This window comes from Triticum urartu, chromosome 1 (genome assembly GCF_003073215.2).
Source record: "Triticum urartu cultivar G1812 chromosome 1, Tu2.1, whole genome shotgun sequence".
NCBI lineage: Eukaryota > Viridiplantae > Streptophyta > Magnoliopsida > Poales > Poaceae > Triticum > Triticum urartu.
The window spans coordinates 148,795,581-148,807,976 of record NC_053022.1 but is presented as its reverse complement, the minus strand read 5'-3'; positions in this window follow the sequence as shown (position 1 = coordinate 148,807,976).

Here is a 12,396-nt window from a genome sequence, read left to right as displayed (position 1 = left end):
ACCAAGGTTGGGCATTGCTGGAGGAGTTTTATTCAAGGCGGACAGTCAAGGGGTTCCCATTATAACCCAACCACGTAAGGAACGCAAAAATCCGGGAACATAACACCGATATGACGGAAACTAGGGCGGCAAGAGTGGAACAAAACACTAGGCGAGAGGCCGAGCCTGCCACCCTTTACCAAGTATATAGATGCATTAAGATAACATAGCAATATGATGATATCCCAACAAGTAAATTAATGTTCCAACAAGGAGCGGCCTCCAATCTTCACCTGCAACTAGCAACGCTATAAGAGGGGCTGAGCAAAGCGGTAACATAGCCAATCAATGGTTTGCTAGGACAATGGTGGGTTAGAGGTTTGACATGGCAATTTGGGAAGTTTGCAAGCAAGTGGTAGGCTTCGTAGCAATGGCATAGCAAAAGAGCGAGCAAACTAGCATAGCAAAGATAGTAGTGATTTTGAGGGTATGATCATCTTGCCTGCACAGTTGTCAGAGTTGACTGGATCCTCACAAGCAAACTCAACGGGCTCCTCGTTAGCGAACTCGTCTCCCGGCTCTACCCAAACAAGACAAACAAGCAACAAGAATACAATCAACCACGTGCAAGACCAAGCAATATGATGAAATGATGATATGCTATGCGGGATGCGATGCGGGATGCAAAAAGTAAGATATGACAGGAAATGCATGAACCTGGCCTGACCTTGGAATTCCAAGGGTGCCACTGGAAAGATGAGATGAAATCGCTTGAAAACGATATAAAGAACGCCGGAATCGGAGTTACTGTTTGGAAATGGCAAGCGATTCAAAAATGACACCGGTCTGCGATTTACAGCAAGTAGGCATCTAAATGCAACGAGATGAACATGCTACAACACCCAAACATGACATCAAAATACATGGCAGGGATGCACACAAGATGCTTAACAAAAGTCTAACACTGAGCCATGGCCAATTCATCCATTAACAGATTCAAACAAGCATGGCAAAAACGCAAATGGTAAAACAGATCTCAGACTTAGTGAAATTAACACTTGTCTGGAATTTCAGATCATATAGCCCTCTTCGGAGCAACAAAATAACATGCTACAGAACCTGAACATGACAAAGAAAGACATGGCATGGAGCTACTCAACAAGCTTAACAAAAGTCCCTTAGTGACCTTGAGCCAAAAGGGATCACAAAAAATACTAACAAGCACACGAACATAGCAAAAACATAATCAGTTTTCAGACACTGTGAAAACTGGGACATGCTGAAACATAACTCACGAAGGCATGTTTACGAGCTCGATGCACTCACCACGGTGCAAGTCATGGCAAGACAAGCATACGTCCCTTAAGAAGGCACAAAATGCAAGCTAGACATGACAAGAACAATAGCATAGCATGCACGGATCAATTATAATAACATCGGCAAAATCGAAAACAAGTTGACGATCTGCCCAGATTCACCACGAAGCAAAAGTAGAGCTCGATTGACTCAAGCTAGGGTGCTCCATAATTGAAAACAAAGACATGTATGGATAGAGCACTACAAGATTAACAAAACTCCCTTACTGATCATCCTCAAAAGAGGCACGGATCACTAGGAAACAATAGGAACATATGGCATCATGAACTAAACAATCCCAGGACTTAGTGAAATCACTAAGTCCCTGAAAACAGAATTAGCAAGTGCACCACTTTGCAAGCTTGCACAAGTCACCACACACATCCTAAAAATACATGGGTTGCACCTCTGGATAGATGAGAAAACCCTTAACAAAACATATGAAGAACTCACGGGCATATCATGCACACATTAATCATAGCAAAAATGACAAAAGTCTAAGATGAACTAGCAGATCTGACAATTAACTCATGGAGCCTCCTTCTAACAGAATTTCGGGCATCAAGATGAGCTCAAATGAAAATGATGCAATGGAATGAAATGATGTACTCTCTGAGATGAACATTTTGATATGCTATATGCCCAAATCTGAGATACGGATGCAAAGTTACGGAGCCTCGAACAGAGCAACTTGGACTGAAAATTCTGAGGACTTAGAGAAAAAACAACCAGATCTAGGGTTCTTCGGCGGGCATGCAAACCGAGGCGCGACCGGGCAATGTAGCTGATCGGATCCGAGGCCGCCGGCGTCGGGGAGGCGGTGGCTGGCGTCGGGGGAGGCGGTGGCCGGCGTCGGGGTGCTCGGCAGCCGAGGCGGCAGCGTGCGGCGGGCTCCGGCGAGCGGCGAGCTCCGGCGGGCGGCGAGCTCCGGCCGGGCAGGCGCGGGCGCGAGGAGGTGGCGGCGGGGTGCGGGCGAGGTCGGCCCGGGAGGTGGCGCGGGAGAGCCGGCCTCGGGCCCCTGCGGGCCGCGGCGGCGGCGGGCGCCGGGCGCCACGTGGCTCGTCCTGGCTGGCGGCGGTGGCGGCGGACGTTGTCCGGCTCCGCCTAGACACGTCCGGCGGCGGCGGATCTGGGATTTTTTAGGTTTAGGGGGGAGAGGAACCGCGAATTTGGAATGAGGGGTGTATATATAGGCATAGGGGGAGCTAGGAGAGTCCAAATGAGGTGCGGTTTTCGGCCACGCGATCGTGATCGAACGCTCTAGAGCAAGGAGCAGAGTTTGGTGGGTTTTGGGCCAAATTGGAGGGGTGTTGGGCTGCAACACACACGAGGCCTTTTCGGTCCCTCGGTTAACCGTTGGAGTATCAAACGAAGTCCAAATGATACGAAACTTGACACGCGGTCTACCGGTAGTAAACCAAGGCCACTTGGCAAGTCTCGGTCCAATCCGGAAATGTTTAATCCCCACACATGAAAGAAAGCTAGAAATGACCACCGGAGGAGAACGAAGCGCCGGAATGCAAAACGGACAACGGGGAAAATGCTTGAATGCATGAGACGAACACGTATGCAAATGCAATGCACCTGATGACATGATATGAGATGCATGACAACGATAACAACACATGGAGACAAAAACCTGAACCCGAGAAAATAAATATAGCTTAACGCCGGAAACGGCAAGAGTTGGAGTACAAATAGGGAAAGTTACATCCGGGGTGTTACAACACTCCACCACTACGAAAGGATCTCGTCCCGAGATCTAGGACTGAAAGAACGCCGGGTACTCAGAACGGAGGTGATCCTCGCGTTCCCAGGTAGCTTCACGGTCGGAATGGTGTGACCACTTGACTTTGAGAAATTTGATTGACTTGTTGCGAGTCTTGCGTTCAGTCTCTTCAAGAATAGCAACTGGGTGCTCACGATAAGAGAGATCTTCTTGGAGCTCAATGTCCACGAAGTTGACGGTGTGGTCAGGAGTCTTGAAGCACTTTCGAAGCTGAGAGACATGGAACACATCATGAACATTTGCAAAGTTTGAAGGAAGCTCGAGTTGATAGGCGAGGTCGCCTCTCTTGCTGACAATCTTGAAAGGTCCCACGTATCTAGGGGCAAGCTTCACTTTGATACCGAAGCGACGAGTACCTTTCATAGGAGAGACGCGGAGGTAAACATGATCTCCGATCTCGAAAGCCAAATCACGGTGCTTACTATCATAGTAGCTCTTCTGACGGGATTGGGCTGCTTTGAGGTTATCACGACTGACTTTGCACATTTCTTCTGCTTCTGTGATTAAGTCATTACCCAAAAGCTGACGTTCACCGGTTTCAGACCAGTTGAGAGGGGTACGGCACTTCCTGCCATACAGAATTTCAAAAGGGGCCTTGCCCGAACTTTCTTGAAAACTGTTGTTGTAGGAGAATTAAGCATAAGGAAGACAATCCTCCCACTTCATGCCGAAGGAGATCACACAAGCCCTGAGCATATCTTCAAGAATCTGGTTTACACGCTCGACTTGACCGCTTGTTTGAGGATGGAAAGCTGTGCTGAAGCGGATGTTGGTGCCCATGGCCTTCTGAAAAGAATCCCAAAACTTCGAGGTAAAGATGCTGCCACGGTCTGAAGAGATCACTTGAGGAATACCGTGTAGAGAGACAATACGAGAGGTATAGAGTTCCGCCAATTGAGCTGCAATGATCGACTCTTTGATAGGCAGAAAGTGAGCCACTTTGGTGAGTTTGTCGATGACAACGAATATAGCATCATTGCCACGCTTGGAATTTGGAAACCCAGTCACGAAGTCCATTTCAATGTGGTCAAACTTCCATTCTGGAATGGCAAGAGGTTGGAGGAGACCAGCTGGCCTTTGGTGTTCTGCCTTCACTCTTCTGCAGACATCACATTCATTCACGAATTGAGCGATCTCGCGCTTCATTCGAGTCCACCTATAAGCTTGCTTGAGGTCCTGATACATCTTCGTGCTCCCAGGGTGGATGGAGAGGAGAGAATTGTGAGCCTCGTTCATGATCACTTTACGGAGGTCACCTTTGGGTACAACAATACGGTCCTCGAAGAAGAGAGTGTCCTTGTCATCAAGGCGGTAGCACTTGTACTTGGACTGACTCTTGGCAATCCCAATCTTCACCTTTTTCACCATAGCATCAAGACGCTGGGCTTGGCGAATCTGGTCTTCTAAGGTAAGAGAGACTTGAAGGTTGGCGAGGAAACCTTGAGGAACAACTTGCAGGTTAAGTTTGCGGAAGGCTTCACAAACCTCGGGTTGATAAGGCTTAAGAATCAGACTGTTGCAGTAAGCTTTCCTGCTCAATGCGTCAGCAATCACATTAGCCTTGCCTGGAGTATAATCGATACTCGGATTATACTCTTGAATCATTTCGACCCATCGAGTTTGCCTGAGGTTGAGATTAGGCTGAGTGAAGATGTACTTGAGACTCTTGTGATCAGTGAAAATGTCCACTTTTCTTCCCAATAGAAGATGTCTCCAAGTCAAAAGAGCATGCACAACTGCCGCCAACCCGAGATCATGAGTGGGGTAGTTCTTCTCATTAGGCTTCAACTGGCGAGATGTATAAGCAACAACTTTCTTCTCTTGCATCAATACTGCGCCAAGACCTTGGAGAGAGGCATCACAAAAGACCTCGTACGGCTTGGATTCATCAGGCGGAGTCAGAACTGGAGTAGTGATCAACTTCTCTTTCAAAGTGTTGAAAGCAATATCACACTCCGGAGACCAAACGTACTTGACGTGCTTCTGAAGAAGATTTGAGAGAGGCTTCGCGATCTTAAAAAAGTTTTCAACGAATCTTCGGCAATAGCTTGCGAGACCGAGAAAACTGCGGAGTTGCTTCACATTCTGAGGAGGTTCCCAATTCATAATTGCAGACACCTTCTCAGGATTCACGGCAATGCCCTTGGCAGAGATGATATGACCAAGATAAAGAACCTCATCAAGCCAAAATTCACACTTGGAGAACTTGGCGTAGAACTGATGTTCCCTCAGCTTGTCGAGAACCAAACGCAAGTGCTTGGCATGATCTTCCTTATTCTTGGAGAAAACCAGAATGTCGTCGAGATAGACGAAAACGAAGTCATTGGTGTAGGCGTTGAAGATGAAGTTCATCATGCGAGAGAACATCGGAGGAGCGTTGGCGAGGCCAAAAGACATGACAGTGTATTCATATGAACCAAAGCTTGTTCTGAATGCTGTCTTGGGAATATCTTCTTCACGAATGCGAATCTGGTGATAACCCATACGGAGATCAAGCTTGGAGAATACTTGAGCACCTTTGAGTTGTTCGAACAGCTCATTGATGTTGGGAAGTGGGTATTTGTTCTTGATGGTCTTCTTGTTCACTGGACGGTAATCAACACAAAGTTGGTCCGTTCCATCCTTCTTCTTCACAAAAAAAACACCACGACCCCATGGAGAAGAACTAGGCCGGATGAGACCCATTCTTTCTTGCTCATCGAGTTGCTTCTTCAGCTCCTTCTACTCTTCAGGTCCGAGCTTGTAAGGACGTTTGCACACAGGTTCCGTGCCAGGCTCAAGATTAATAACGAATTCAACTGGCCGGTGCGGAGGCATTCCTGGGAGCTCTTCTGGAAAGACGTCTTGATATTCGCAAACGACTGGAATTTGAGAGATGGCATCCAATTCACCCTTCTCATTGAGAGAAAACAGACGGATAGTATCATCACGAGCGGCAAAGACAATTACATCCTCAGACGAATGGTCAATTGAATCTGCCTGGCTGCACAATCAAACTGAGCCTTGTGCTTAGAAAAACAATCCATCCCGAGAATAAGATCAATATCCGAGTTACCAAGAACCATAGGAGAAGCCAGAAACTTGAAATCACCCAACATGATAGAAACATCTAGAACTATTGAAGTAGCCCTCATAGACTTAGCCGGAGAAACCACTCCCATAGGTTTACCCAACATTTGTGAAACGAAGTCATGCTTGGAAACAAATGATCTTGACATGAAACAATGCGATGCACCAGTGTCAAAAAGAACTTTTGCTGGAAAAGAGTTAACTGGAAAGTTACCCATGATGACATCTGATGATTCCTCTGCCTGAGCTGCATTCAGCAAGTTGACCTTGGCATGCTTGGGGTTATGCTTGACCACAGCTGTACTTGTCGATCTGACAGGAGGAGGAGGAGGAAGACGCCTCTGGTTCAGACACTTGTTGGCATAGTGACCCTTCTGTTGGCACTTGTTGCACGTGACCTCTGAAAGCGGACGATGATACGGAGCACTCGATCTTGGAGCTTGAGACGAAGTCTTGTTCTGAAGGCCGGGGTGGGGGGGGGGGGAAGAACCACTGCCACCTTTGCTCTTCTGCTGAAACGGCTGACGGAACGGAGGAGGAGGAAGCCAAAACTTCTGCTGCTTGGCCACTTGAGTAGAGGAAGAAGGAGTAGCATCTCTGACTCGCTTCTTGGAAGCATCACACCTCAACTGAGCAGCCTCTTGCTTCAGTGCCATGTTGTAGAACTCATCGTATCTCAAGGGCTCGAAGAGTACAAGAGTGAGCTGAATATCTTCTCTGAGACCACCCCTGAACTGATATATCATGCTCTTGACGTCCTGCTTGGCAAAGCGGGCGAGCTTCTGGAACAACTTGTTGTAGTCATAGATAGACAAAGAGACTTGCTTCAGATTGCGGAATTCCTCACGCTTGCTTTCAACCACGCTCTGAGGAATATGATGAGCTCGGAAATCTCAACGGAAATCATCCCAAGTGATAACACGTCCACCTCTGGAGTCCTTGTACTGCTGGAACCATTCTGCAGCTTGATCTTTGAGTTGGAAGGAAGCGAACTTGACAAAGTCCTCAGGCCTGACGTTACTGCACTCGAAATGCTTACACAGATCCACAAGCCAATCGTCAGCATCGGTTGCCTCAACACAATTGCTGAAAGTCTTTGGCCCGTTAGCAAGGAACTGGTTGAGTGTAGCAAAGTGACTCTGATTGCTGCCTTGATTCCCTTGACTGCCTTGATTGCGCTCTTGGAGAATTTGCATGATCAGCTGTGTGTTTGCATTGGTTGCGGCCATCACAGCTTGCCATGCCTCTGGAGGAGGTGGAGGTGGTGGCGGATCAGGATTCGGAGTCGTGCGCGTTGGAGGAGCCATCCTGAAGAGGTTGACCACCATTAGCACATTGACAGATAACTATTGAAGCTGAATCCAACAGAATGAAAATTGCAACATATAGTCTTCACATCTGAACAAAATGAACGAATGCATTCCTCTTGAAATGGTCACATATCCATAAATTGAGAAGCCACGTAGAATTAAGGTAGAGAAATAAATCAACAAGGTACGGATCAAGAACGAATAATTGGTAAGAAATCCCAATCTCCAACCAATATCCGTGGAAGAAGAACTAGAGCTACTAGAATTCCCACCTATGAAACTCCCGAACCTTTCCGGTTATGCAATCAGGTGTTGGGGATACAGGGGAAGCATAATATCTCACCCAAACTAGCAAATCCTACATCCAGCTGTATCCATCCTTCAACACATGACCAAGAAACCTTCGGAAACCATCTACCTCAACCTTTGAAAAGCATCCGTTATACAAGTTATGGCGATACTCCCGAACTCCCGCCCCAGTACTGGGTGGCGTCGAGGTTATCTCACCAACGAACTGCATAAAAGAGATTTTCGATGTCGGCGTACTAGACTCAGGTATTCCAGAACTGCAACGATAAAATTATGATGACAACACCTCAGAGCTCAACTCCCCGGGACACTTCCACTAAACCCCTGACAGGAGGCACCAAGTCAATATTCTCATCATAAAACCATCGGAACGATTCCAAGATACCCGCGTGATCCTAAAATTTTTTTTAGTGAAATTTGAGAAGAGAAGAGTCAAAACTCTACGTCAGGATGCCTTACCAGAGCGATGAGGAGACTAGGAAGTAAAAAGAATTCCTAAGCTCTCCGATATATAATTCCTAATGACTCAAAACATTTTTCTAGACACAACTCGGCCACTAAAAACGATCAAGCAATGGGGCTCCTAAGGTCGGGGAAGGCTCTGACTACCAACTTGTAACGCCCTCGATGCAACTATAGCTCCCACATGTCGAGGCATGACTTAGAGACATAATCGCATTGAAGGCATATGTCGCAAGTTAGGGAATCTTCACAACATCCCATGTAATATGAATAATAAAGAGGAGATAACATAGTTGGCTTACACTCGCCACGTCAATCAAGTACATAAATAACATTACATCAACCAAACACTTATGGCCCGACTACGGCGCCAAAATGAAAGACAACACAACATGCGACACGGTCCCGTTCACCCCCAACTGGGCAACACTACTGATCATCGGGAAAGGAAACATAGTATCGTTGAGAGTCTTCGTCGAACTCCCACTTGAGCTCATACGCGTCTCCAGGAGCAGAATCATCAGGCCCTGCATCTGGTGTAATAGTAATCTGTGAGCCACAGGGACTCAGCAATCTCGCACCCTCGCGATCAAGACTATTCAAGCTTATAGGTAAGGCAAGGTAAAATATGAGTGGAGCTGAAGCAAGCGACTATCAAGTATGGTGGCTAACTTATTCGCAAATTCGACAATCAGGCCGGGTGCGGGCGCGAGGAGGTGGCGGCGGGGTGCGGGCGAGGTCGGCCCGGGAGGCGGCGCGGGAGGGCCGGCCTCGGGCCCCTGCGGGCTGCGGCGGCGGCGGGCGCCGGGCGCCACATGGCGCGTCCTGATTGGCGACGGTGGTGGCGGACGTTGTCCGGCTCCGCCCAGACACGTCCGGCGGCGGCGGATCTGGAATTTTTTAGGGTTAGGGGGGAGAGGAACCGTGAATTTGGAATGGGGGGGTGTATATATAGGCATAGGGGGAGCTAGGAGAGTCCAAATGAGGTGCGGTTTTCGGCCACGCGATCGTGATCGAATGCTCTAGGACATGGAGCAGAGTTTGCTGGGTTTTGGGCCAAATAGGAGGGGTGTTGGGCTGCAGCACACACGAGGCCTTTTCGGTCCCTCGGTTAACCGTTGGAGTATCAAACGAAGTCCAAATAATACGAAACTTGACAGGCGCTCTACCGGTAGTAAACCAAGGCCGCTTGGCAAGTCTCGGTCCAATCCAGAAATGTTTAATCCCCACACACGAAAGAAAGCTAGAAATGACCACCAGAGGAGAACGAAGCGCCGGAATGCAAAACGGACAACGGGGAAAAAGCTCGAATGCATGAGACGAACACGTATGCAAATGCAATGCACATGATGACATGCTATGAGATGCATGACAACGACAACAACACACGGAGACAAAAACCCGAACCCGAGAAATAAATATAACTTAATGCCAGAAACGGCAAGAGTTGGAGTACAAATTGGGAAAGTTACATCCGGGGTGTTACAACACTCCACCACTACGAAAAGATCTCATCCCGAGATCTAGGACTGAAAGAACTCCGGGTACTCAGAACGGAGGTGATCCTCGCGTTCCCTGGTAGCTTCACGGTCGGAATGGTGTGACCACTTGACTTTGAGAAATTTGATTGACTTGTTGCGAGTCTTGCGTTCAGTCTCTTCAAGAATAGCAACTGGGTGCTCACGATAAGAGAGATCTTCTTGGAGCTCAATGTCCTCGAAGTTGAAGGTGCGGTCAGGAGTCTTGAAGCACTTTCGAAGCTGAGAGATATGGAACACGTCATGAACATTTGCAAAGTTTGAAGGAAGCTCGAGTTGATAGGCGAGGTCGCCTCTCTTGCTGACAATCTTGAAAGGTCCCACGTATCTAGGGGCAAGCTTCCCTTTGATACCGAAACGACGAGTACCTTTCATAGGAGAGACACGGAGGTAAACATGATCTCCGATCTCGAAAGCCAAATCACGGTGCTTATTATCATAGTAGCTCTTCTGACGGGATTGGGCTGCTTTGAGGTTATAACGAATGACTTTGCACATTTCTTCTGCCTCTGTGATTAAGTCATTACCCAAAAGCTGACGTTCACCGGTTTCAAACCAGTTGAGAGGGGTACGGCACTTCCTGCCATACAGAATTTCAAAAGGGGCCGTGCCCGAACTTGCTTGAAAACTGTTGTTGTAGGAGAATTCAGCATAAGGAAGACAATCCTCCCACTTCATGCCGAAGGAGATCACACAAGCCTTGAGCATATCTTCAAGAATCTAGTTTACACGCTCGACTTGACCGCTTGTTTGAGGATGGAAAGCTGTGCTGAAGCGGATGTTGGTGCCCATGGCCTTCTGAAAAGAATCCAAAACTTCGAGGTAAAGATGCTACCACGGTCTGAAGAGATCACTTGAGGAATACCGTGTAGAGAGACAATACGAGAGGTATAGAGTTCCGCCAATTGAGCTGAAGTGATCGACTCTTTGATAGGAAGAAAGTGAGCCACTTTGGTGAGTTTGTCGATGACAACGAATATAGCATCATTGCCACGCTTGGACTTTGGAAACCCAGTCACGAAGTCCATTTCAATGTGGTCAAACTTCCATTCTGGAATGGCAAGAGGTTGGAGGAGGCCTGCTGGCCTTTGGTGTTCTGCCTTCACTCTTCTACAGACATCACATTCATTCACGAATTGAGCGATCTCGCGCTTCATTCGAGTCCACCTATAAGCTTGCTTGAGGTTCTGATACATCTTCGTGCTCCCGGGGTGGATGGAGAGGAGAGAGTTGTGAGCCTCGTTCATGATCACTTTACGGAGGTCACCTTTGGGTACAACAATACGATCCTCGAAGAAGAGAGTGTCCTTGTCATCAAGGCGGTAGCACTTGTACTTGGACTGACTCTTGGCAATCCCAATCTTCACCTTTTTCACCATAGCATCAAGAAGCTGGGCTTGGCGAATCTGGTCTTCTAAGGTAGGAGAGACTTGAAGGTTGGCGAGGAAACCTTGAGGAACAACTTGCAGGTTAAGTTTGCGGAAAGCTTCACAAAGCTCGGGTTGATAAGGCTTGAGAATAAGACTGTTGCAGTAAGCCTTCCTGCTCAAAGCGTCAGCAATCACATTGGCCTTGCCTGGAGTATACTCAATACTCGGATTATACTCTTGAATCATTTCGACCCATCGAGTTTGTCTGAGGTTGAGATTAGGCTGAGTGAAGATGTACTTGAGACTCTTGTGATCAGTGAAAATGTCCACTTTTCTTCTCAATAGAAGATGTCTCCAAGTCAAAAGAGCATGCACAACTGCCGCCAACTCGAGATCATGAGTGGGGTAGTTCTTCTCATTAGGCTTCAACTGGCGAGATGTATAAGCAACAACTTTCTTCTCTTGCATCAATACTGCGCCAAGACCTTGGAGAGAGGCATCACAAAAGACCTCGTACGGCTTGGACTCATCAGGTGGAGTCAGAACTGGACCAGTGATCAATTTCTCTTTCAATGTGTTGAAAGGAATATCACACTCCGAAGACCAAACGTACTTGACGTGCTTCTGGAGAAGATTTGAGAGAGGCTTCGCGATCTTAGAAAAGTTTTCAACGAATCTTCGGCAATAGCTTGCGAGACCGAGAAAACTGCGGAGTTGCTTCACGTTCTGAGGAGGTTCCCAATTCACAATTGCAGACACCTTCTCAGGATTCACGGCAATGCCCTTGGCAGAGATGATATGACCAAGATAAAGAACCTCATCGAGCCAAAATTCACACTTGGAGAACTTGGCGTAGAACTGATGTTCCCTGAGCTTATCGAGAACCAAACGCAAGTGCTTGGCATGATCTTCCTTGTTCTTCGAGAAAACCAGAATGTCGTCGAGATAGACCAAAACGAAGTCATTGGTGTAGGCGTTGAAGATGAAGTTCATCATGCGAGAGAACGTCGGAGGAGCGTTGGCGAAGCCAAAAGACATGACATTGTATTCATATGAACCAAAGCTTGTTCTGAATGCTGTCTTGGGAATATTTTCTTCACGAATGCGAATCTGATGATAGCCCATACGGAGATCAAGCTTGGAGAATACTTGGGCACCTTTGAGTTGTTCGAACAGCTCATTGATGTTGGGAAGTGGGTATTTGTTCTTGATGG